This window comes from Mobula hypostoma, unplaced genomic scaffold (genome assembly GCF_963921235.1).
Source record: "Mobula hypostoma unplaced genomic scaffold, sMobHyp1.1 scaffold_56, whole genome shotgun sequence".
NCBI lineage: Eukaryota > Metazoa > Chordata > Chondrichthyes > Myliobatiformes > Myliobatidae > Mobula > Mobula hypostoma.
In genome coordinates, this window is record NW_026948269.1 from 119565 (window position 1) to 144433 (window position 24869).

The window sequence follows — 24869 nt, forward strand, 5'->3', positions numbered from 1 at the left end:
AACTGTCTTCAATAGTTGCACCCAGTTGTACCATTACAGTAATCGGCAAAGTAGCACCTGTGCCGAGATTACACTTCCCAGAGATAACTACCGGTCAAAGGCGACAGCAACATAGCCGCGCCCTTCCCCTTCAGATGACCGTTCTTACTGGAAACAGTAGGTAACCAAATCACAGCACCAATCATACGACATCACGGCCATTTCCCGCGGATGAATTTGCATCCACATATTTAACTGATAGATGCATCCCTTCAGTAAGTGATGGAAAGACTAGGGACATTAAATTCACTGGGTCACTTATTTCTCAGGTCTGGCTGCTGTTTTATTGAATTCAGAGCAGGGCGTTTGACCTCTTAGTCACTTTCCGAAGCTGAACTATGACCTCAGCGCGCCCTCTCCTGTGCCTGCCTGATGCAGTTCCCTCCCTTGTCCATCGAGGGTCTGTGGAGTGCGGAACGAGACATATTGAGAGATAAATTGGAGCAGAATAAACAAAGGAGAGTCACTGAATGTTGTTTACTTGGATTTTCAGAAAGTCGTTGACAAAGTGAAGCACAGGAGTCTGCTAAAAAAAGATAAACGTTCCTCATAATACAGTAAAGATACCGCCATAGATAGACGAATGGCTGACTGGGTGGAGGCAGACAGTGAGAATAAAGGGGAATTTTTTTTCTGGTCGGCTGCCAGTGACTAGTCGGAATTAGGGAATCATATGTCAACGAATCCGGTTGATGAAACTGGTGCTTTTGCGTCCAAATTTGCAGACAATCCAAACGTAGATTTTAAAAACGCAAACAACAGGAATTCTGCTGATGCTGGAAATTCAAGCAACACACATAAAAGTTGCTGGTGAACGCAGCAGGCCAGGCAGCATCTCTAGGAAGAGGTGCAGTCGATGTTTCAGGCCGAGACCCTTCGTCAGGACTAACTGAAGGAAGAGTGAGTAAGGGATTTGAAAGTTAGAGGGGGAGGGGGAGATCCAAAATGATGGGAGAAGACAGGAGGGGGAGGGATGGAGCCAAGAGCTGGACAGATGATAGGCAAAAGGGATACAACCCCCCCTTGTCTTTCTTCCCGGACATCCTGTCCCATGATCCTCTCGTATCCCTTTTTTCTGATTATGGCTATTTTCTGATCGGGACAAATCAGAAAAGAAGAGGTGTAACAGGAGTTCAGAGGCCTAGTGCGGGATTCTCTAGAGGTTAATTGCCAGTTTGAGACAGATATAAGAAAGGTAAATGCAGTGTCAGCATTTATTTTGAGAGAACTAGAAAATAAAAACGGATATGTAATGCTGAGCCTTTATAAGGTTTCGGTGGGACCGCAGTTGGAATATGGTGAACGGTTCGGGTCTTTATCTAAAACGGATGTGCCGGCATTGGACAGAGTCCAGAGGGCGGTCACGATAATGATGCCCGGAATAAAAGAGTTATGTACGAGGAATATTTTAGGACCGTGGGCTTTGGTCGCTGGAATTTGGAAGAATGAGTCGGGGATCTCATTGAAATCTATCGAATATTGACAGGTCGAGTTAGAATGGACCTGGAGAGGCTTTTGATGTAGTGCTAGAGTCGAGGGCCAGAAGGCACAACCTCAGATAAGGACGTCCCTTTAGAGAAGCAGATTCTGTAGCTTAAAGTTATGGGTTTGTGGAATTTATTGCCACGGGTAGCCGTGAATGACAAGTAATTGGGCACACTTAAAGCCGCGGTTGAGGAGGTGGACAGGTAATAAGGTTGTCAAATGTGACGAGGAGAAGGCAAGGGAAACGGGTTGAGACTGATAATATGTATGACCACAGGACTATAAGACATAGAAGCAGAATTAGGCCATCTGGCCCATCGACTCTGCTCCGCCATTCAATCATGGCTGATCCTTTTTTTCTCTCCTCATGAACTCCAGTCCCCATCCTTCTCCCCGTATCCTTTGATGCCATGTCCAGTCAGAAACCTACCAACCTCTGCCTTAAGTATACCCATCGACCTGGCCTCCACAGCTGGATGTGGCAATAAATTCCACAAATTCACCACCCTTTGGCTGAAGAAATCTCTACGCATCTCTGTTTTGAAAGGGCGCTCCTCTATCCTGACGCTGTGCCCTCTTGTCCTAGACTCCCCCACCATGGGAATCATCTTTTCCACATCTACTCTGTCTAGGCCTTTCAACATTCGAATAGTTTCAATTAGATCTCCCTCCCATCCTTCTAAATTCTAGCGAGTACAGTCCTGGAGCCATCAAATGTTTCTCGTATGATAACCCTTTCATTCCTGGAATCATCCTCGTGAATTTCCTCTTGATTCTCTCCAAAGCTAGTACATATTTTCTGAGATGGGGGACCAAAAACTGTTCACAATACTCAAGGTGAGGCCTCAGCCGTGATGCAATAGCGGAGAAACATCGATGAGATGAATAGCCTAATCCTGCTCCTACAGTATATCTTGTGGCACTGAGGCCAAATTTGGCGGTAAACTAATGATGAATATTGCTTTTCATTACTTATATAACAAACCGTCTGGCGTCCCTGTGACAGAAGTTGAAGCTTGGATGTTTTAAAGTGACAGATTCAACAAAGAGTCTCCCAGATAAACATGTCGCGACGAGGATGGGATTCGAGCCCACGCGTGCAGAGCACAATGGATTAGCAGTCCATCGCCTTAACCTCTCGGCCACCTCGTCTGCTCTACTCTCTCTTGTTTCTAAGTTCTGAATTTCTTCAGAGCACTTACAGACTCTACGTATCGTCAAAACATTTGTGTTCAGATTCTATGTCAATTAACTTTGCTCGCCGTACTTAACAGAATTCATGGACGTGGATAAGAAAAGTTTAGAGAGATTTGTGCCAAGCACGGGAAACATGGTAATAACTAATGCAGGCACCTTAAATGCTATTGACTTGCTGTGGCATAAGTATGGAATCCGTGCTCTGTAACTCGGAGAAACTGTGAATGTTTTGAGTTGTAAAATGAGATAAATTTATGTTGTATTAAATAAAATTTCAATAGCTTTGTTATCATATTGCTCGATTTCGTAAACAGATATTATAAGAATTTGCCATCTGGTTCGGAATGACGATTTTCCGTGTTTTGGGCAAATGCAATAACGCGATAGCTACCACATTATGACGCGCTGAAGGGCACGCCCGGCTGTGCGCAGCCGCAGATCCGAACATCCTAACGCTTACCCGACACATTCACATGGCAAACAACAGGAATTCTGCAGATGCTGGAAATTCAAGCAACACACATAAAAGTTGCTGGTGAACGCAGCAGGCCAGGCAGCATCTCTAGGAAGAGGTGCATTCGACGTTTCAGGCCGAGACCCTTTGTCAGGTCCTATAGAGCTGCAAAATGATCCGATGGCGCTAAATGTCAGTCAGCGAAGAATCCCCATTAAAAATACAACAACTTGAGCAAAAGATCCGTCAGTGGTCATGGAGACCCACTCAATAGTTTTATCCGCAGGGGTAGTATTTGGAATTAGGGAGTGTTAGTGTGCTGCCAATACATGTAAACCAATTCCATTATACAGTTTTCGCAGATTAAAACGGACAGAAGTTGAGCAAACCTGGAGGATGTATAACAGTCATTATTACCAATGGAACTCCTGCGGCACTGAAGACAGATGAAACGAATTAAATCCAGATTTTCCGGAGTCGGTCGCTCTCCTGCAGTCATGTTTCCGGTGCCTTGTTCTACAATCGCCATTGTTCAACCTCTCAATCCGTTTCCTCCTTTTACTTGGTGCGGATCGCCAACACGGGCGGCAACGATATCAAATCCCAATGGTAAATGAAGTGAACGGTTCACTTGTAAACATCAGTTGGCAGTGAAAGCCGTTATGTTGTTGTTGGACCGGAGCAGACCGGCCTGTAGGTTTGCACAGCTGAGATTTCCCAAAGTCCCAAATGAAATGTACCTGTCAATAGACAATTGACAATAGGTGCAGGAGTAGGCCATTCGACCCCTCGAGCCAGGTATAAGAGTACAGCCGAGGTTTAAGTCCTGCCGAAACGTCGACTGTACTTTTTTTTCCAGAGATGCTGCCTGGCCTGCTGAGTTCCGTCAGCATTTTGTGTGTGTTGCTCAGATTTCCAGCATCTGCATATTTTCGCTTGTTTGTGATTGAATACTAAGAACATTACATTTCGGTGATATGGAAAGATTGGAGCGAGGGTTGATTATCCCTGGAAGATGAAAAACTGTGAAGGAATTTGTCAGAAAGAGTACAGCCGAGGTTTAAGTCCTGCCGAAACGTCGACTGTACTTTTTTTTCCAGAGATGCTGCCTGGCCTGCTGAGTTCCGTCAGCATTTTGTGTGTGTTGCTCAGATTTCCAGCATCTGCATATTTTCGCTTGTTTGTGATTGAATACTAAGAACATTACATTTCGGTGATATGGAAAGATTGGAGCGAGGGTTAGATTATCCCTGGAAGATGAAAAACTGTGAAGGAATTTGTCAGAGTTTTATGAAAATTTGAGGGGCAGAGACAAAGTAGATGGAGCGGGAAAAGTTTGGAGGAACATAACTGTGATATTTAGGAAGGTTATCGGACTAACGGGGAATATGACAGATGAAATTGTGACTAGTAGTGTCCCCATTGTGACGAGTGGTGTCCCACAAGGATCTGTTCTGGGACCTCTACTTTTCATGATTTGTATTAACGACCTGGATGTGGGGGTAGAAGGGTGGGTTGGCAAGTTTGCAGACGACACAAAGGTTGGTGGTGTTGTAGATAGTGTAGAGGATTGTCAAAGATTGCAGAGGGACATTGATAGGATGCAGAAGTGGGCTGAGAAGTGGCAGATGGAGTTCAACCCGGAGAAGTGTGAGGTGGTACACTTTGGAAGGACAAACTCCAAGACAGAGTACAAAGTAAATGGCAGGATACTTGGTAGTGTGGAGGAGCAGAGGAATCTGGGGGTACATGTCCACAGATCCCTGAAAGTTGCCTCACAGGTGGATAGGGTAATTAAGAAAGCTTATGGGGTGTTAGCTTTCATAAGTCGAGGGATAGCGTTTAAGAGCCATGATGTAATGATGCAGCTCTATAAAACTCTGGTCAGGCCACACTTGGAGTACTGTGTCCAGTTCTGGTGACCTCACTATAGGAAGGATGTGGAAGCATTGGAAAGGGTACAGAGGAGATTTACCAGGATGCTGCCTGGTTTAGAAAGTATGCATTATGATCAGAGATTAGGGGAACTAAGGCTTTAGTCTTTGGAGAGAAGGAGAATGAGAGGAGACATGATAGAGGTGTACAAGATAATAAGAGGAATAGATAGAGTGGATAGCCAGCGCCTCTTCCCCAGGGCACCACTACTCAATACCAGAGGACATGGCTTTAAGGTAAGGGGTGGGAATTTCAAGGGGGATATTAGAGGAAGGTTTTTCACTCAGAGAGTGGTTGGTGCGTGGAATGCGCTGCCTGAGTCAGTGGTGGAGGCAGATACACTAGTGAAGTTTAAGAGACTACTAGACAGGTATATGGAGGAATCTAAGGTGGGGGCTTATATGGGAGGCAGGGTTTGAGGGTCGGCATAATATTGTGGGCCGAAGGGCCTGTACTGTGCTGTACTATTCTATGTTCTATGTTAAATTCAGCGCTGATGATAGCTCCCTGTTATATTTTGACTCCCCATAATAAAACAGACCTCGTGCACCACTCTCTCTAACTGACTTCGCATGGTTCCAAGTGGCCATACTGACTGACCGCGCCTTCAGCATCATACAGGCCTCCAGAGACAGATTAGCTCCTCCATTAGCCTCATCAATTTACCTACCGATTTAGCACTAGCTGTACCCATTGAAACGGGTCTCTTCACAAATCTCCACCGCTGACTATACCCCTTCACCATGCTCTGTAATTGAACCCACCCTTTCTCATTACCTCGCGTCTTCCCAACAGCCCATCCTGCTGTGCCGAAACCTCCCACACAAATCCTAGTGAGCTCATTCCATCATGACAGCGCCTTCGCATTGAAATCAGGGACATCCCACACGTTTTACACATACCCAAAGATCACACACTACATCACTGAACCCTGCTCCTAAATCCACTTCTTCCCGATCAACGTATGGTAATGAATCTGATCATTTCTATCAGCTTTCCCCAGTGTTCTCATCAGATCCAGCAGCATGCACCCCTGCAGCCACGGCCCCCCATTAACCCTGATTGCGCAGTCCCTCCATTGACCAGCTCTCTCAGCAGTTCGTCTGCTAAACACACACATCAGGATACATTTCCCACTGACCCCAACGTGCGCCTACCGGTTCCCACTAAATCCACCTCCCACCGGCCTCCACGGATTCACTTACCCACCTTGCCTCCACGACCTCCACTTTCGACCAGCCTCCACCTCCCACCAGCCTCCACGGCCGCCACCTCCCTGCCAGCTTCCTCTGGCCCAAAACAATTGGAACAGCTCCATTGAAACCACTCCTCCCCAGCGGAACACAGTCCCAACACTTCCCTATTAATGCCCACTCATAACCACAATTCCCAATGACCCCACAATTCCACACCAACCTCGACTGGTCACACAACTTCCCATATGTTATCTCTGACAACATAATTCCTCCACCTTCTAACACCCCACTAGTTCCTGCTGACGCCACACTTTTCCCACATTACAACTAGCGCCACACCACATCCACGAACCCCCCCCAATGACGTCACATATTTCCACGTCCTCAGTAATCACACACCATCACTGCAGTTTATACAGAGTAATGGCCACACAACCTGTCGATTATTTCTCACTGACCCCCAGCTCTCCACTTTTCCAATAACGACACACCTCGCATATTCTCTCTGAGTACCCTCTTCCACATCAGTTTACACCGCGCCCATACCACCCCAACAGACTCCACAGTTCCTGGGCGTCTGACATTGACCACACACCACTCTCGTACACCACATTCGCCCACACACTCAGCCCGGATGTCACCCGCCAGACCTGAAACGGTTCCCATACCTCTCCACCAACACCACACCAGCACCTCCAGCGAAACAGGGCCTATCGATTCTCTGGCCCCATAACTCCACATAAGCCGCTCCCTCAGACCCCATCAGATCCCTGTAAACCCCGTCGTTCAGCAACCCAGACCCACTCTCCCACTAGCACCTTTTATACATGCAGCAACGCAGATTACTAACAACACCCCCCCCCCCAACCACACACACACACACACACGCACACACACACACATACACAGTTATCTAACTGAGCGCACACCCCCTCCGGACTGGATAAATGTCAATGCTTGAGACGCTGCCTCTCGTGCGACATTTCACGGGTCTCCTGTCGGCAGTAGAACTCTACAATAAGCTAAACCCGCTATTACCAAGACGATAAAGTGAAATTGTCCTGATTATGAATGGAGAAACGATTCTAAAAAGAGAAAGGGTCAGGTTTTGGGAAGTGACTAATCACTGATCGCGACTGAATTATGGTCACTTGCCCTACCTTCTATGCGCTGACAACTCTATGAGCAGACTGGATATCTCTGCTCCCTGCCCCGTTTCCAAAGCTCCATCTAATCGCAATATGATCTGCGTATGTAGTTGCCTTCAAAGACTCCTGGTGAATCTATCTCCATCACATTATTAGGCAGCGCCTTCCAAATGAGAGACACTGATTCTTTGGAAAAGCATACTTTGACGTTTTAAAGGCCGTGAATCTCTAACTCTCCGACCATTATCCCCCCACCATTATATCGTCCTTTACACCCGTTCAGTGCTTTATGTCTTGTTTGTAAAATCTATTTTGAATTGTCTCTGCACTCAGAGGTACACTCGCTTCTCCAGTGCAAATGGAGGTTACCGCCTGGTACCTTGCTTGCACTCCGTGCAGTACTAGGCCTGCTGTCCGACGCAATACCCCGGCCACGGTCAAGTTTTCCACAGCAGCACACAATCACGTCGAGGACTCGGATAGAGCAGCATCCGTAGAGGGAAAAAGGAACGTCGGCGTTTCAGATCGAAACTCGGTTTCAGGACTGGCGATTCATCGCCTTTTCCGTGTTTCGCATGTATTCACTAATCCTATTCCTTTGTGAAGTATCACAGTTTCTTGCATTCTGTGTCAGGTGGATACGGAAGGAACTGAGATAGACCGAGTTTCTGTTCATTATATTTATCGGTTACCACCCATTTCTCTGGAAGCCTGATTGTTGCGCCTCAGGAAGGAAAGTTTAAAATTTGATGTTTACACGCAATAGATTATATGGCCTATTGACGAGGATGAAACAAGGCCTGTGGAGTGGATCGACCACGGCCGCGAGAGGATGGGGAGACACGCAGACTGGGAGACAAGGACCTAGCAATCCACACTCGGCATAAATCGCGGATTAAATTACAGTTCATAACTCACTGTTATACATTTTCTTCCATGAAGAAGCATCGAAAATCACAAAGAGCTATCTATAGAAACTGAGCGGACAAACTGAGTGATCGTTTCCCTATCAGCAATAGGTAGCTCACGGGTCGCCCTACTGATCAATGTTTGGCGTCTGATCTTGACAATCAATATCGAAAATTCTGCTCTGCGTTCAATCCCAGATTTTTAATTAACATAATAAATAGCAAATTCACGAATGGACTCCAATCTGAAACTCAGTGGAGTATTGCATAGAATTCCCCATGGATATGTTGTAAATTTGGAGCACTAGCAGATGGAATTTAATTCGAACAAATTAGCGGTAATGAATTTTGGAGCTTCCAGTAACGTAAGCAGTAAATACACAGAGTAAATTGTTTGCACCGAGGAATGCCAATACTATAGTTCCACGAAGGTTGCCCTTTCTATGAGAGATGATTAACTGCGCGATGAAGAAGATTGGCGACATGATTGTGTCTGTAATTCTGGGCCTAGAACTGAAATGTTGAGTCGTTATATTGCAACGTCACGGTGCAATGCTAAACGGTACTGCAATCTAGCTCACCGCTTTATGGTGATGACAGAATCATTTCAAGTGAGTGCAGATGATATCTTCTAGGATTTTTTCTTACATTGCATAAATCAATACATTGATTTATGAAACCGAATTTGCAAAAAAAAAACTATATTTACGATCCTAACTACTTTGCCTTCACTTTCAACGAATTATAGATCTGTATACCCAGATCACTTTGTCCTACCACACTCCTCAGTACTGGACCGTTCACTTTAAAAGACCTTCCTTGGATGGTGCTACCAAAGTGCAATACTTCGCACATGTCTGCATTACATTCCATCTGCCATTTTCAGCCCATTTTTTTCCCAGATGATCCAGTTCCCTTTGTGAGCTATGATAACCTTCCTCGCTGTGGCCACATTATCATCTAGATCATTGATATAGATGACAAATAAGAACGGACCTAGCACTGATCCCTAGTCAGAATTTGGACAGACATGGACTGATTATACATGGTTATACCTTACCTACCACGAACGAAGTCCATGCCTATTCAAATACTTATATATCCAGTCCCTCAGAATACCTTCCAATAACTTTCCGACAACTGATAACAGACCTAGAACGTTCTGGTTTATGTTTAGATTATTTCTTAGATTGTGGAACAATATTGGTTATCCTCCAATCCGCGGGCATCTCTCTTGTCGCTAAGGATGATTTAAATATCTCTGCAAGGGCCCCCGGCAACTTCTGCAATGAACTTGCCCTTAATAGTGTATCGTCTCCTTGCACTTTCTAAAGAAGGTGCAACATTTCACACTCAGCACACACTGAATGCTGGAGACACCCACTATTGGTTTCCACAGATGGTACTATAGATGCTCCAGCATTCAGTGTGTGCTGAGGCCCTTCGGCAGGACGGAATTTAATCAGTTCAATTATGACCATTTGCACCTTCCGACACAAAATACAAAGAGGCAGCATAATGTTCGTGTCGAGACATTGAACAATGTTTACACGAAGACCCATATTGGTATCGAAGTTCATACTGCCATGAAAATGTCTACACATGTAGACAGGGTAGTAAAGAAGGCATGTGGGATATTTGTCATTGTTAGTGAAAGAATTGACCATCCAAAGATTGGGAGTTTATGATGTGTCTTTATAAAGTTCCAGTGAGGTGGCAGTTGAGTATTGCATTTAGGTCTGGTCGCTCCATCTCAGTAAGTATGTGGAGGCTCTCATAATGAAGCAGATGATGCCTGAATTAGAAGGCATGTGCTATCGAGGAGTTTGGATAAAATCAGTTGCTATGTTTGGTACTGCGAAAACTGAGTGGATTTTGAGAAAGATTCATGAGATTATGAGAGGCATAGGTAGAACTGTGAGTCAGTATTAATTTGGCAGCGTTGAACTGCGTATCATCAGAGATCATGTATTTTAGAGGAGGTAATTTCAAAGGTCTATTAAGAGATACTGGTTATTACCGAGTATGGCTGGTGATGGCAGAGGCGAATGCGAAGTAGGCGTTCAAGAAGTTCTTGAGCACATTGTTGGGCAGGGTTGTGACTCTGCTATGACCTCAGAATAAGCGAGAGACGTGTTCCCTGAAGCAGAAGGACAGTGTTCAAATCAACAGAGCAGACCAGGAAACAGCCGTAGGGTGATCGATAGGGTATTCAGGTAGAAAAGTATGTGGTCATTAACTTTGGCAGAGATTTACAGAGATCAACTGAAAGCAGAGAAGGACAACACATCTGCGGCGCAGGGGACGAAGAAGTGTGTGATCATCATGGGATGGAAATAGGATCGGCAACCAGAACAGAGAACCCATGGGAACCTTCCCCTTAATAACAAGTGTATCACATCGGATACTGTGAGGAGTGACGTCCTAGCAAAACAAAGCCGCCGGGTCTGACTCACCGACACAGAACAGAATGGAAACAGACAGATAGTAAAGACAGGGGATTCAATGTTTATAGGGACAGACGGGTTCTGTGAACGAGAACGATATTCGAAGATCATAAACCTCCAGACTTACCAGTGTGGGAGAAATCTTGGATAATGTCCATAGCATTCTTAAGTGGGAACGGGAGTGGGCGAGCAGCATGAGGTCGTGGTCCCTGGGGGTATCAATGCTACGGGCAGAGAGTGTGACCATGTCCTGCAAAGTGAGTTTAGGTTGTTAGGTGATATATTGGGCGACCAGACCTCAAGGTTGATTATCTCGGGATCTGTAACCATGCCAAATGCCCCAGACGCTCGGAATATGAACATAACACAGTTTAGCACGTGGCTCGGGAGATAGTGCAGGAGAGAGAACTACAGAGGTTTGGATCATTGGAGTCTCCTCCAATGAAGCTAGGACATTTCCAACGGAGACAGATTGCACATCCACTGCATTGGGACCATTATCCTTGCAGTAAAGGTTTCCGGTCCTACTCATGGACATTTGAACGAAAGCTGCAGAAATATGGAAACCCGTGTGCCAGGATAGCTGGTGAATTAGTTGTGGGGAAAGTAGGGTTTAGGCCTACATGCAAAGACATGACCGAAGATTTGCGCATTGTGGGACAAATATTCTGAGTTGCCTCTATTTCAGTACAATGAGTACTGTTGATAAGGCAGTGATATTATATGTTGGATCAGCACGTGGATTCTGATGTGCGATCATTAGTGACAATTACATGCAAGAGGGCAGAGCTCGAAGTTCACTGTTCCGAGGTTCTATTGTTTCATAACGAATGGAGGTGGATATTTATGAGGGAAATGGTGCCGTTACTCGTCATGGAATATGCCATAACAGTGCTCATGCAGGACCACTTCGAGGGCTTCTATAACGAGTCTATATGAGAAGGACAGAATACAAACTAACTCATGATCATGTTTTTTTCAGATTGTATCAAAGATCAGCGGGATTTAGAGGAAAAAAAATTGCAGAAATTTCCGATAGTTGAAAGGGAAATAAGGTTGTGATTGAAGATAATTTTAATTTTCCACGTGATGAATGCGTCTCGGATACTGTAAATTGTTGGAAGGGGTAAACTTTGCATAATATGTTCAAGTAAGTTTTCTAAAAAAATATATAGCAGTCCCAACTAGAGAGAGCGAGATACCGGCCCCCCTCTTAGGGAATGAGACAGGGCAGGTGGCAGAAGTGTGTGTACGAGAAAACATGTGCCCGATGATCTTACTGTCATTAGCTTGAAGAACGACTGGATTGGTGCTCAGTTCGAGATCCGAAAATTGGAGAACGACCAGGTTCCATTGCATCGTAAAGGATCTGTAGCAGGTGTGATGTCGATTAGGATGGGTTCCTTATATCAAAGGGATGCTTGGTGTCACGAACCCCGTGACGGGAATAAAGAACCAGCAGAGATGGAAAACACTTTGGAGTCTAGTATTGCTATAAACTAGTAATATTTATTAGTAACTACTCAATACAGTAATATAAATGTAGATAAATCAAACAGGTTAGCAATGATTCTATATGTAAGTATATCAGTAGGTGTGGAAATATATGTATGAAAAAACAAACTTCTTTAAGTTAAAAAAGATACAGTCTTACGATGATGGGTAAAGTTCAGCTCAGTGCAGTTCAGTTCGTGGTATTGAGTTGAATAGCGATGGAGAGAGAGAGGGAGAGATCTGAGTCTTCAGGTGAGCTGATGCCGTCGATCTTCTTGCTGTGCTTCGAAATCCTTTAAAAGTCACCGACTGTGACTTCAACAAAGGGGATCAGTTTTCTGTGGTGGAGCTATCCCCCAGGTGACGGTGGGCACATGGACAACTCCCCACCAGTCAACCCTTTTCCTCCTTCCATTGCAAGACCGATGGATGGATCCGCCTGATCGATCCTCCAAAACCCACTTTTCTTGCGGGCACAACAATGCTCATTCAATGTCCAGAACATGTGTCTGAGGTCTATCATCTGACCTCCTATTTTATGTTCCCGGGCTGAGCATCAACTGTCATTCAAATAACTCCTCCTTCCTATGTCTGTGAAGAAATGCACAAGCAGGCGAACTGTCCTTGAGAAGTGCCAACAACCTGCCGAAAATCGTAACATCGAGTGTCCATTAAATAACGCGGCCTTTGGTCACCATAGCAACTTACTAGCTGCTCGGCGCTGTCTCCGACTCAGTAGAAATCCAAAAGTTAACCAGTTCTTAAAGTGGCAGTCCAACAGTTAGTCATCGTCTCTCTCTCTCTTTCTCTCTCTTTCCAAAGCAACATGTCGGTGTTAAATAACTGTCTCGCTCTCTTTTCAAAAGCACAGTTCATAGGGATGCTTCAGGATTCCGTCACGCTCCCCTTCCTCGGAGAAAAAGATGACGAAGACGATTTTTTGACTAAATGTAAATTACAGAGTTTGCAACAATACAGGTTAAATTATCAGATAACACAGCAAAAATGTGCATAATTTGCAACTTAATATCTGGATAACTAATCAGTTATAATATTGTCAGTACCTTTCACATGTTTGATTTTTAAGTCACCTTCCTACAATATCAGTCTCCAATTTAACAACCCTCTATTCTTATCTTTCATCTTAATTAGAAACACCCACAGATTATAACCCATGTAAACAACAAGTGGTCTCTGGGCAACAGATAGATTTCAAGGCCTCTGCACATAGACCGCAAAATGTTGTCAGATCAGAATAAGTGCTAATAATTCATTTTCAAGAGTTGAATAATTTTTCTGCTGTACATTAAGTGTCTTTGTGAAATAAACTACTGGATGTTCAATGTCATCCACACCCTTCTGTAACAGTACTGCCCCAGCAGCTTCATCACTAGCGTCCGTTGCTATAGAAAATTGCTTTGAGAAAACAGGTGTTTTGAGCACAGGATGATTACACAGGATGGTGTTCAGACGTTCAAATGTCTCCTGGCAAAGGTCATTCTATACAAATCTTTCACTCTTCCCTAAGGGTTTTGTTAGGGGGAGGACGATGTCAGCAAAGTTCTTACATAACTTACAATAATACCTAACCATTCCTAAAAACCTTCTCAAAGCCAGAACAGGAACTTCAGCAATAGCTTCCCTTGGCCTGTACAGGAGCCAGTTGGCATTGGCCTACTACGTAGCCAAGATAAATAACAGTAGCATGATTAACCTCACTCTCATCAAGGTTCATGGTAAGATTGGTTTTGGAAAGTCTCTCAAACAGTTTCTCTACAGCTGCAATATGCTTTTCCCATGTGTCATTCCAGACCATTAAATCATTGATATAAACCCCTATGCTTTCTAACCCCCCAATCACAGAATTGGAAATTCTTTGAAATGTCCCTGGAGCATTTTTCATCCCGAAGTGTAAAAGATTGTATTCATACAGTGTAGATAGTGTCACAAATGCTGATATCTCTTTAGCCTTCTCTGTTAAAGGAACACCCCAGCATCCTTTTAACAAGTCAATCATTATAAGGTATTTAGCCTTCCCCTCTCTATCAATACAGTCATCCATTCTCTTTCCTTCTTCTTTCCTGTTTCTAATTTCTTCTTCAACCATTTTACTTTTCTCAAAGTTCTCACTGTGAAGATGCCGTTTCAAAGGCTGGGCTGAATTTATAATGACGTGATGCACTGCACCTGCGCATCATTTCAAAATACCAATCAGTGCTTTTACTTGTTTTTGCGGTTTTGGGTCCAACTGATGGACCTTATCAGTAATATTTTCCAAAACAATGGAATTCTGACATTTTGGTGAGACTAGATTTAGTGGATAAACATGTTTTTCCACTCCATTATCAGATTCCATGACTGCATTTTGTTCCATAACAATTCTCCCAGCTGCAATTCTAGCAAACAGATGTCCTATTTTGTTTCGACCATTTTGTAAACTTTCCTTTGCAAGGACACAAAGCTTACTAAATCTCTTCCAGAGTTTGAAAACATACTTGAACACACTGACACATTTTTCTAAATCAGACCATAGTTCTCTGAGTAGGGTCAAAGGTCTTAAGAGTTGAGTTGAGTCGTTCCAAGGCTCCCTTGGACACTGTGTGATATGTAAATGACACCATGTGCTTAGCTTCCAATTCTCTAACTATCCCCTGGAATGTTCTCAAAGTAAAGTCACTGCCCTGGTCAAATTGAATTTCTTTGGGCAAACCTACCAGTGTGTAAAACTTACTGAATGCTTTTACCACAGACTTGGCCTCCGTGTTTTCAAAAGGCACTGCTACAGGGGACCTAGACACAGCACACACAATTGTTAACCCATATTGATAACCAGCTGCAGTCTTTGACAATGGGCCTACACAATCCACTATGACCCTAGGAAAAAGTTCACTAAAAGCAGATATCAGTTTAAGTAGTGTTACCTGAATAACCTGATTAGATTTCCCCTCAACTTGACAGGTATGGTCAGTCCTGTTAAAATTCACAACATCCTTTATTAAACTAGACCAGTAAAATTTCTTCATAATCCTGTTCACTTTCTCTCTCACTCCACGAGGTCCACCTAAAGGCATACTGTAAGCCATGTTTAAAATTTCAGCCCTATAAACTTTCAAAACCACCACGTGACTTGCAGGCACTGTGGCTGGTCTCCACCTCCTCATCAACACCCCATCTTTAAGGTAATATCCTATTGACTTTCTCTGAACCTCCTCTCCTGTGAGAGCTATCTCCCTTAAAGCCAATATTCCAGAATCTCGCTTCTGTTCCTCTGTAAATTCCTTCCTCAATAAAGACAAACCTTTCTCATACACCTTACTCTTCTCAGCCTTACTACCCTCTAAGTCCTGCTGAAATATGGATGGTAGAAAAGTCTGTGTCACATTATCATACTTTAAACCTGTGGTTTTGCTATCATAGGCTCCAACAGCAGCTCTGCTCGTCAGCTGAACAGCCATATCAACCTTACCTTGGAGAGGTGTCAACATGCCTCCATTGTTTACTAAACTCAGCACCATCATCAGGCTTATGAGAACCATGTATACATTACGGAAGAGACCAAACAATCCACCCATCTGATTACGACCTTCCCTTCGACTTGCTTCCATAACATCACCCTGAATAACAGCATGACCTAGCAGGTGTTCAAATGTTCAAACAAAATTCAACAGAGTAGCACATCCTTTCTCAGCAGGCCTTTGACCTGCAAACAGGGTCAAAGGTCGCGCAACCAATCCAACCTTTTCTAGCACTTTATCCAGAAGTCCAGGAACGGCACTTTTGCCATTATTTCCAGTGACACTGACCTCATCAATTTCTACCTCTTCACCAACTTTTAAAACACGGTCTGATACAAGTGACTGAAAATCCTCACATTCCACTGGTATCAAGGTTAACCCCTTATTCACTGAACCAAGATCATCTGACACACAGAAACTGCATTCCTTTCCAACCAAGTCAGACACCTCCGACTTCAACTGAGCTTTAACACAAGTTTAAGACTCCTGTGAACTCACAGGTACCTCCACAATCTGAACACATTCAATCAGAACAGCTGCCTCTTCTGGGCTGTCACCACTTGTCCCAGTTTCAAATTCAAGGTCACCCGAACCTCACAGCTGTTCTCTGGCAATCACTTTCCTGAAGTAAACTCAACCTCGTGGGTTAAAACTTCCTTGTCTGCTCTCTTATCAAACCCCTGCAGGGTAGCAGGGTAATCAAGGAACGACCCACCCAGCCAACACACTTTTCGTCCCTAGTCCCTCCTGGAGAAGGCTCAGGAGCTTGAAGACTGGTACGGCCAGATTTGGGAACAGCTTCTTTCCAACTGTGATAAGACTGCTGAACGGATCCTGACACAGATCTGGGCCGTACCCTCCAAATATCCGGAACTGCACCTCGGTTTTTTTGCACTACCTTACTTTCTATTTTTATATTTTCTATTTATTATTTATAATTTGAATTTTTTAATATTAACTATCGATTTGTAATCCAGGAAGCGGGGAGCACAGAATCAAATATCGCTATGATGATCGCACGTTCTGGTATCAATTGTTTGGCGATAATAAAGTATAAAGTAAAAGTAGCGGCATCCTCTGCATCTGGGTATGCCCTCACACAAAACAAGCCCTTCCGAGCTGTAAAAATTATCAGGGTCCGACACTAAACCTCTTTGCTGCAACCTCTCTATCCTTTCCAGCTCGAACCGCTTCTGCATCTGGGTATGCCCTCACACAAAACAAGCCCTTCCGAGCTGTAGAAATTATCAGGGTCCGACACTAAACCTCTTTGCTGCAACCTCTCTATCCTTTCCAGCTCGAACCGCTTCTGCATCTGGGTATGCCCTCACACAAAACAAGCCCTTCCGAGCTGTAAAAATTATCAGGGTCCGACACTAAACCTCTTTGCTGCCACCTCTCTATCCTTTCCAGCTCGAACCGCTTCTGCATCTGGGTATGCCCTCACACAAAACAAGCCCTTCCGAGCTGTAAAAAATATCAGGGTCCGACACTGAACCTCTTTGCTGCAACCTCTCTATCCCTTCCAGCTGGAACCGCCTCTGCTTGTCTGCCACGTGATCTTCTTGTTGCCATTTCTCCCTCTCGAGCTGTCTCTGTCTTTCTGCCTCTCTCTTGAACTGTTTTAATTTCAATTCATGCTCCATTCTTAATATTTCCAACAGAAGCTGAAGCTCATCCTCAGCAGATTCACCTTCCACGAACAACTCTAACGCCACCTCATCAAACGTTCCCTTATCTATATAATGCTGGGCTATTACCGTCCGCATCTGAGGTCTCCTCATCTTAGTGGTCAGCTTTAGTTTTAACTTTAGAGCAATTCCCAACAGCACGGCCCTCGTAGCATCATCCAACCCTTCCGGGATTGGTTCCAACAGAAAATTCTCAACACTAACATCCATTTCTGCTGCTTTTCCACACAGCAAAATCAAAAGGGATTTCCCCCAATCAATTCAAACCAGCCTCTCGACCAATTTGTTCATATCGCGGATGCAGGCGCCAATTTCTGTCACGTACTCTGTGATGGGTAAACAACCAGCAGAGGTGGAAAACACTGAGGAGTCCAGTATTGCTATTAATGAATAATATTTATTGCTAACTACGCAACACAGTAATATAAATGTAAATAAATCAAACAAGTTTGCAATGATTATATATTATATAAGTAAGTAAATCAGTAAGTATGGAAATATAGAGACATAAAAACATAGAAAATAGGTGCAGAAGTAGGCCATTCGGCCCCTCGAGCCTGCACTGCCATCCACTATGATCATGGCTGATCATCCAACTCAGAACCCTGTACCTGCCTTTCCTCCATACCCCCTGATCCCTTTAGCCACAAGGGCCATATCTAACTCCCACTTAAATATTGCCAATGAACTGACCTCAACTGTTTCCTATGGCAGAGAATTCCACAGATTCACCACTCTCTGTGTGAAGAAGTTTTTCCTCATTTCGGTCCTAAAAGGTTTCCCCTTTAACCTCAAACTGTGACCCCTCGTTCTGGACTTCCCCTAAATCGGGAACAATCTTCCTATATCTAGCCTGTCCAATCCCTTTCGGATTTTGTACGTTTCAATAAGATCCCCCCTCAATCTTCTAAATTCCAGCGGGTATAAGCCTAGTCGATACAGTCTTTCATCATATGAAAGTCCTGCCATCCCAGGAATCAATCTGGTGAACCTTCTTTGTACTCCCTCTATGGCAAGAATGTCTTTCCTCAGATTAGGGGACCAAAACTGCACACAATACTCCAGGTGTGGTCTCACCAAGGCCTTGTACAACTGCAGTAGTACCTCCCTGCTCCTGTACTCGAATCCTCTCGCTATAAATGCCAGCATACCATTCGCCTTTTTCACCGCCTGCTGTACCTGCATGCCCAGTTTCAATGACTGGTGTACAATGACACCCAGGTCTCGTTGCACCTCCCCTTTTCCTAATCGGCCACCATTCAGATAATAATCTGTTTTCCTATTCTTGCCACCAAAGTGGAAAAACCTCACATTTATTCACATTAAATTGCATCTGCCATGAATTTTCCCATTCACCTAACCTATCCAAGTCACCCTGTATGAAAAACGCAGCTTATTTAAGTCTAGGGTTAAAAGATACAGCCTTACAATGATGAGTAAAGTTCAGTTCAATTCAGTTTCAGTTTGTGGTATTGAGTTGAGTAATGACATGACAGAGAGAGAGGGAGAGATTTGAGTCTTCAAGTGAGCTGACGCCGTCGATCTTCTAGTTTTCCTTTGAAATCCTTTAAAAGTCACCGACAGTGAATTTAACAAAGGGGACCGGTTTTCTGTGGTGGAGCTATCCCCCAGGTGAGGGTGGACACATGGACAACTCCCCACCAGCCATCCCCTTTCCTCTTTTCACTGCAAGAACGAAAGATCAATCCTCCAAAACCTACTTTTCATGCGGGCACAACAATGCTCATTCAATGTCCAGAACCTGTGTCTCAGGTCTATCATCTGATATCTATTTTATCTTCCCGTGCTGAGCATCAACTGTCATTCAAATAATCCCTCCTTCCTCTCTCTCTGTGAAAGAAATGCAAACAGGCAAAAATCCTTGAAGAAAGCATCAGCAACCTGCCTAAAATCATAACATCGGGTGTCCATTAAATAGCGCTTCCTTCGGTCACAATGGCAACTTACGAGCTGCTTGGTGCTGTCTCCAACTCCAACTCAGTAGAAATCCAAAGTTACTTTCATTGCCTTAAGGTGACAGTCCAACCGTTTGTCTTTGCCTCTCTCTCTTTTACAAACAAGCTGTTGGTGTTAAATAACTCTCTCTCTCTCTCTCTCTCTCTTTTCGAAATACAGTTCATAGGGGTAATGCAGGATCCTGTCACATTGGAAACTGGTTGATCGAAAAAAAAGTGGTTAATTTCTTCAAAATACTGGTGGAAATCAACAGATCAGGCAGCAAATGTGGAGAGGAGACAACATTTAGGCCGAGCCCCTTCAGCATATCTAGACTGTGCACTCCTCTGCTTACTTGCTGCCTGATCTGCCGAGTTCCTGCAGCATTTTCTGTGAATGTGTCTACATTTCCACAACAGCAGAATCTCTTGTGTTTTATATCTGCATTTTTAAGAAGGTTCTACTGTGGCATTAAACACACGGAAAGTTTGCTGTTATTAATTGTATTATTTTATGGGAGCTGCTTTCTGCGTTAAAAGAGCTGCTGAGTTTTCTACACACAAAAGAAAAAGTGTATGGATATGGAATAGGTGCTTGCAGAAACTTTAAATGGCACCGTGATTACCCAAAAAGCGCTGCGTAACAATTCTCGCTGTCGCTGAAACATCGATCGAATGCGCAGGCGTCAGGCTGCGGATGGTCCCGAATATCGCGCATGCGCACAGTATTCAAACGGCCTTGGCGGAAATTGGACGCAGGTCAGAGAGAATCTCAGGGGGGAGCCTTTTTAACACCGACTGAGGGGCATTTGTTTTGAGATACGAACACCGTGTCCGCAATCTCGGGACAGTCCTACTCTCTTCCCTCTCTCTCAGCCCCACGATCCGTACACGGGCCCCGGGGAGCTTCCGACTGATGAGGGAAAGGGAACCGATGGATCTCTCAGACAGAGCTGAGCTCCAGCTGTCAAAATGCAAGGATTGGGAACTCGGAGAAAGGGAACAAAATCTTTTACATCAGCTGTTGGAGAAAATCACCTTTGTTCTCCCTCCGATCACAAACAAGAGAAAATCTGCAGATGCTGGAAATGCAAGCAACACACACAAAATGCCGGAATTCAGCATTTGTACACTTTTCCATAGATGCTGCCTGGCCTGCTGAGTTCCTCCAGCATTTTGTGTGTGTTGCTTGTTCTACCTCCTCTTGTTCTGGACCTTTCTACCCGTGAGGACATGTTTTGACCCATTCACTCTGTGGAGATAATGATATCAAACACCTTTGCCCTGGGCAACAAATAGCTTTCACATCACAAATGTACCAGACTCCAATGGGACAGACTACTGCGCTTCCCTTTATATTCATTGGCATTACCATCAATGAGCTTCCCACTGTCAGTCATCTGGGGAAGGGTTCAGGGGAAATATTTATGTACAATACAGAAACTGGTATTACCTGTGTGTATTGCGGTGATGCAAAAGTTGCTGGAGAATTTGCAAGTGGGAAGAAGTGGAGTGATATTTTGAAATCTGACTTTTTAAAGCGTAATTTAGCAAGCAAACCACATATGGACAATATGCAAAAGCTCTGGTGAGAAAGTCATTCATTACCCGTTACAAGCCTGCTACATAGGTTGTGTGAGAGTGCAGATGAACTCGATCATACCCAGACAAAATTACAGTTCCTATCAACAGTGATTTACTAGCTGCTCAAGTGAATACCTCTCTATATAAAATTAACTGTGTGCATGTTGTCACTGGGTGAAAAATGCACAGTACAAGATTTATGTGCACACTGGTCATTACAAATTAGAGGGGACATTGGTGGGAAGGTGGGGAGACCTCCAGTGTCCCTGATGCCCTCACCTACAAGATGTGCATCCAGATGCAGCTTGTAACCCTGCACTTTAAGGAGTTGAACATGAAATGGATAAATTCCGGATCATCCAGGAGTTGGAGGGGGTGATAGATATGACATGAAGAGAGGTGAGTTACGCCCAAGGTGCAGGACACAGGAAACTGGGTGAGAGTCAGGAAGGGGAATGAGTTTAAATAGCCATCACAGAGTACTCTTGTGGCCACCCCAAACAACAAGAGGTGGACCACTTTAGAAACTGTTGCGGTGGGGGGGGGGGGGAGGAATTACCTGGCAGAGGAAAGTCAAAGGGCTGATAGGGGATTTGTTAGTTAGGGTTACAGAACAAGAGGGGACTAATATCCCAGTGGTAAGGCTTGCTAGTGCTAGTCTGGGAGAGGGGGTGAGGTGGTTAATATAAATTGTAGAGGGAAAGGGAGCCAGAATGACAGAACAGATAGTGGAGAGGGTGAATTGAATTGAATTGACTTTATTACATACATCCTTCCTCTACATGAGGAGTGGAAATCTTTATGTTATGTCTCCGTCTAAATGTGCAATGTGTAATTTATTATAAATAGTTTATACATAGGACAGTCAATATAACACAGAAATGCAATTGTATCAGCATGAATTAATCAGTCTGATGGCCTGGTAGAAGATGATGTCCTGGAGCCTGTTGGTCCTTTTGCTGTGATACCATTTCCTGGACGGTAGCAGCAGGAACAGTTTGTGGTTGTGGTGATTCGGGTCCACAATATCCTTTGGGCCCTTTCGACACACCTGTCACTGTAAGTGTCCTGAATAGTGGGAAGTTCACATCTACAGATGCACTGGGCTGTCCACACCACTCTCTGCAGGTTCCTGCAATTGAGGGAAGTACAGTTCCCATACTAGGCAGTGATGCAGCCAGTCAGGATGCTCTCAATTGTGTCCCTGTAGAAAGTTCTTAGGATTCGGGGCTCCATCCCAAACTTTTTTAACCGTCTGAAGTGAAAGAGTTGCTATTGTGCTTTTGTTCACAACACAGCCGGTATGGACAGACCATGTGAGATCCTTGGTGATGTTTCTGCCAAGGAACTTAAGCTGTTCACCCTCTCAACCACAAATCCCTTGATGCCAATAGAGGTTAGCCTGTCTCCATTCCTCCTGTTGTCCACAATCAGCTCCTTTGTTTTTGTGACAATGAGGGAGAGGTTGTTTTCTTGACACCAGTCAGATGTTGTTCAGACCTCAGATAGAGTCAGCAATCAAATGATTGAGCATGGTGCGATGAATGTGCTGAGCTGTATATATCACAATGCAAGAAACATCGTAGGAAAGCCAGATGAGCTCAGGACAGGGAATTATGATACTGTAGCAATTATTGGGACTTGGTTGCACCCAACAGTCTGAGGGATGTAGAGGAACAAATTTGTAGAGAGATTGCAGACGATGCCAAGAATCAAAGGTTGATTCAGCAACTGATTTTAACATTCCATATATTGACTGGGACTCCCATAATGTAAAAGGACTAGATGGGGTAAAGATAGTCAAATGTGCCCTTAATCAGTACGTAGAATTCCCGATGTAGAAGTGTGCAATAAGCTTTTAGGAAATGATCCAGGGCTGGTGACAGAAATTAGTGATCATAATGCCATGAAATTCGATGTAAAAATGGAAAAGAGAGGTCTGGACCACGGGTTGAGATTCTAAATTGGAGAAAGGTCAATTTTGATGGTATCAGAAAGGATCTGACAAGTGTGGTTTGGGACAGGCTGTTTTCTGGCAAAGGAGTACTTAGTAAGTGGGAGGCCTTCAGAAGTGAAATTTTGAGTGTGTGGAGTTTGTATGTGCCTGCCAAAATAAAAGTTGAAAGGTAACTGGTGCAGGGAACCTTGGTTTTCAAGCGATCTTGAGACCCCAGATATTTTGTTCCTCTAAATGCCTCAGACTGTTGGGTGCTACCAAGACTAATTAATGAATACAATATCATAATTCCACCCCCTGAGCTCATCTGACGTTTTCTTTAGTCGTCTGCTGTTGGTTTCTGAAAGCTTCTCAATAGTTTTTGCTCTATTTTTTGCCCTCTCTTTGGCTTTTATGTTGGCTTTGGCTTCTCATTTCAGCCACGGTTGTGTCCTCCTGCCTTTCTAATGCTTTCACTTCTTTGGGATGTATCGATCACTCAGTTCCAGAATTGCTGCCAGAAACTCCAGCCATTGCTGCTCCATTTTCTACCTTTTCCCTTCCAAACAAGTTTGGCCAGCTTCTCTGTCATAGAAACATGGAGAAGTTCAGTACGGAAACAAGCTATTTGGCCCATCTAGTCAATGCCAAAATAACATTTAAGTTGTCTAATGCAATTACCTGCACCGGGACCATCACCCTCCGTACCCCTACCATCCAGTCTTCCATCCAAACGTCTTTGAAATGGTGAAACCGAGCTCATATTCGCCACTTGTGCGGACATCTCATTCCACACTCTCACGACCATTTCAGTAAAGAGCTTTTCCAAATGTTCCCATTAAAGTTTCACCTTCCCCACTTACCCATGACCTCTGGTTGTCATCCCACCCAACTTCAGTGGAAAAAGCTGTTTGCATTTACCCTATCTATACCCTCATAATTTTGTATACTTCTAACAAATCCTCAAAGCAATGTATAATTTCCTTGTTTATGGTTAGAACCTTTTTTAGATGTATAAGATGATCAGGGACATTGATCGTTTGGATAGCCAGAGGTTTCTATCCCAGGGCTGAAATGGCTAACATGAGGGGGCATAACTTTAAGGTGCTTGGAAATAGATGTCAGGGGTAAGTTTTTTTACACAGAGAGTGGTGGGTGCGTGGAATGCCTGCTGGCTATTTTGCATTTGAGTGTTTCAGCTACTGTGGGGCCAGGAACCCATGCAGCTCAGTGGGAACAGGGAATAATACCAATGGAGAGAGTCAAACTGAGCCAGGTCACAGATTGGAGACGGCAGAAATGCCCCATTCTTATGGAGACAGGAAGAGCATCAGAGAATTTGATGGTCATTCCAGACACCAGCACTGTGCCCAGTTAGAAGATGATTTCTCTCTCCAACTGGTGTTGACCCTCACTTTAACAGTTTGATGTCAGTTCACACCTTGACAACTCAAGTGATCTCATCTGAAATGTTGCCCTTCACGCACTGATGGATTTTGTAAATCTTTTTTACAGGTTAAACACAACAAAGAATTTGTCTACAGCAATCTCGAGCACAACGCGCCAGTTTTGCTGTCTCTGTCCAGATATTTAAGAAGTGGAGCAAAGGATTCACTCGATCATCTGACTGACTGGCATGCTTGTCATTTTACACATTGCTCAGACAGAGGGAATGGATTCAGTTGGTCATTTCAACTGAAGGTACATCAGCGAGTTCACACTGGAGAGACGCCGTTCACCTGCTCAGACTATGGGAAGGGATTCACTCAGTCATCCACCCTAATGGCACACAAGTCAGTTCACCCTGGGGAGAGGCCGTTCACCTGCTCAGACTGTGGGAAAGGATTCCCTCAGTCATCTAAACTGAAGTTACATCAGCGAGTTC

At 44.2% G+C, this 24869-nt stretch overlaps 1 non-coding gene and 1 pseudogene across 1 annotated transcript; both read right to left on the minus strand.

The window, feature by feature from the left end:
- The window catches only part of LOC134342287 (zinc finger protein 850-like), an 86599-nt pseudogene that overhangs the window by 34527 nt on the left and 27203 nt on the right, over positions 1-24869 (minus strand).
- On the minus strand, positions 2595-2676 carry trnas-gcu (transfer RNA serine (anticodon GCU)). Its single transcript has one exon. It is a non-coding gene; the product is annotated as a tRNA-Ser (tRNA).